The following is a 2,972-nucleotide window of genomic DNA, read 5'->3' as shown; positions in this document are numbered from 1 at the left end:
CCTGCCGGCAGGACCAGGCCTTCGCGGCCCGGACGCAGATGTGTGGGGCCGGCTGGTGCTGAAAGGCGGACAGTGAGGGGCATGTTCTCACTTTCCTTCTTCTTGTCTTTTAGTTAAATGGATGCGGGGACGCATGGGCTCCCGTTTATCTATGGGTTTCATGTGAGGCGGGAACACTTCAATGGGAAGATGCATCGCCATCTTTTTACGTGGCCTGGACTTGAGCTCCCAGCTCTGGTTGGAAGATTTCTTTTCGCCCTTCAGGGATCGCATTCCTTAATATTCCAAGTCAGCGCGTGGTTGGGGTCTGCCGTGCGCCGCGCCTTCTGCTCGGGGTGTAGCAGTGAACATGAGAAGCCTGGCACGGCCCTGGCGCCGAGCAGCGAGGGTGGAGGGGAGGAGAGGAACTGCCTGAGATTGCAATACAGACCCAGCGGTTCTCAACCTTCTGGCCCTTTAAGTACAGTTCCTCATGTTGTGACCCAACCGTAAAATTATTTTCGTTGCTACTTCATAACTGTAATGTCGATACTGTTGTGAATCATAATGTAAATATCTCATATGCAAGATGGTCTTCGGCGACCCCTGTGAAAGGGTCGTTTGACCCCCAAAGGGGTCGCGACCCACAGGTTGAGAACCGCTGGACTAGACTGTTCTAGAGCTGGGACTGGGGCGGGGGTAGAGGAGTCACAGGAGATCTTTGTGTGCTCACCTGTTGAGGAATTCAGAATTTACCTTCCGGCCAAATGGGAAGCCTCTAAACTGAGTTGTCTGCAGGAAGTAACAGGGTTGTTTGTCAGAAAAGTCACTGTGCTAAGCATGGCAGAGAGCGGGGCAAGACTAGCGGCCTGAGGCCAGCGAGAGAGAAGAGGAGCTGGACCAGGGCAGTTCCTCACTGGCTCTTCTGTTAGCAAGTCCATCTCGTGCACCGATGATTGGCTCGTGTGCTGGATGAAAACGGTTTGGTGTGTCCTTCGTTGTTCCATTGTCTGCATCTTGCACGGTCCCCAAGTTAGGAATCTGGAGGATAAGGTGTCTCCTATAGAACATGATTGAGATGTGACTCGCATCTATGCCTTCATCTGCTGTTGCTTACTGGCCCAGATGTGGGATCCCACCGCCAAGATTAGTGCCTCTGGCCTGGGCTTGGCCAGCCCTACAGAGCTTGCATCTGTTGGTTAGCCAGCCCACTGCGCCTGCCTGGGGAGAGAGGAAGAGACCAGCCCTGCCACCGGATGCAAATGAGGGGTTCCCCTGCGCTGCTCACCTGAATCTAATTTGTGAGCCTGTGACCAGCCTTCGCCCCCACTCCACCCACCTCCAGGGCCTGGGCCGAGATTCCTTCCACACACACCACCCATCCAGGTCCAGGATTCAGTAGAAAGCAGCAAATTTCCCGGCTGGCTTTCTCATCTCACAGGCCGGGACTCGGATGCCATCCATACAGGCCCGGTACGCCTGCCTCCCTTCTTGGAGTTTTATGGTGAAAGTGGTCTTGACCCAGGAAAGGGGGAGGTAGTGGCTCAGTACCTGAGGGTGATTTGCCCCACTGGCCTCTTAGGTTCCATGATATCACCCTTGCACATGGCCCCCAGGAATTGCCTTATTTGTGTCACCAGCCCCCCAGATCCCAGGCCACCATGGCTGAAAGAACACGAAAAGTTGGGGTCAGAGAGGTGGAGAAGCCACCCCGCTTGGCTTCTGTGGTGACCCAGAGAAACCCTTCTACAGAGAAGTATTTGTGGGACCAGGTGGTCTGCTTCTCACCTGCCAGCTTTTAACATCGCTCCCACTTGTTGAAGAGCCTCCAAACCAGTCACTGCTACAACTGCGTCAGACGGGGCTGCAGGGTTCGTTGACCAGAGGGTCAGCCTGGCATGGGAGGGGGTTCTCCGTAGTCCTGCCTGGGAAGCTGTAGGGACACTTGTACGGGCGGCTGCTTTGAGAAGAGGAGCCCGGTTGCTGGGGCTGTGTCTGTGCGTGAGTCCTGGGCTCTCAGGGACACGGGAGGCTGACGATCCCACTCCACGCAACACCTTCCAGATGTTTCCAGGGCTGTGCCCACTGCAGAGCATTTCTGAATCCTTGACTAAACCTATTTAAAATGCCTAGAAAAGGAATATTAGGTGAAGTTATTTTTAGTTTTGTTTTGGTAAAAATATACACAACATGAAGCAGACCAGTTGAAGCACTTTTAGGTGTTCAGTGGCATTAAGTACATTCACGTTGTTGTGAAACCCTCACCACCATTCATCTCTAGGACTTGTTTTATCCTTCCAAGACCCAGCTCCGTAGTCACCAAACATAACCCCCAGCCCATGGCTGTCACCTACCTACCTACCTTCCTTCCTTCCTTCCTTCCTTCCCCCTCCCTCCCTCCCTCCTTCCTCTTGCCAGCCTCAGGTGTGGTTTTCCAGAACTGCTGAGAACTTGGGACCTTGAAGCTTACTGAATTCAAATGATAAAAAACTTATGTCTTGCATTTCTTTTAAATTAAATCTTTATTGTTCAGATTATTACAGTTGTTCCTCTTTTTCCCCCCATAGCTCTCTTCCACCCGATTTCCAACCTACCCTCTGCCCTCACGCCCCCCCGTCCTCATCCATAAGTGTACGATTTTTGTCCAGTCTCTTCCCACACCCCTGACACCCTTTCCCCCTCGAGAATAGCCAGTCCACTCCCTTTCTATGCCCCTGATTCTATTATAATCACCAGTTTATTCTGTTCATCAGATTATTTATTCCCTTGATTTTCAGATTCACTTGTTGATAGATGCATATTTGTTGTTCATAATTTGTATCTTTACCTTTTTCTTCCTCTTCCTCTTCTTAAAGGATACCTTTCAGCATTTCATCTAATACTGGTTTGGTGGTGATGAACTCCTTTAGCTTTTTCTTATCTGTGAAGCTCTTTATCTGACCTTCAATTCTGAATGATAGCTTTGCTGGATAAAGTAATCTTGGTTGTAGGTT

The 2,972-nt window shown here is 51.1% G+C and overlaps 1 protein-coding gene across 3 annotated transcripts in view; it reads left to right on the top strand.

Annotated features, from left to right (window-relative positions):
* Positions 1 to 2,972, top strand: part of RNF4 (ring finger protein 4) — a 32,594-nt gene that overhangs the window by 1,132 nt on the left and 28,490 nt on the right. The gene's annotated exons all lie outside the window — the stretch shown is intronic.

This window comes from Myotis davidii, unplaced genomic scaffold, assembly GCF_000327345.1.
Source record: "Myotis davidii unplaced genomic scaffold, ASM32734v1 scaffold937, whole genome shotgun sequence".
Classification (NCBI taxonomy): Eukaryota; Metazoa; Chordata; class Mammalia; order Chiroptera; family Vespertilionidae; genus Myotis; species Myotis davidii.
This window is presented reverse-complemented; position numbering and strand designations above follow the sequence as displayed.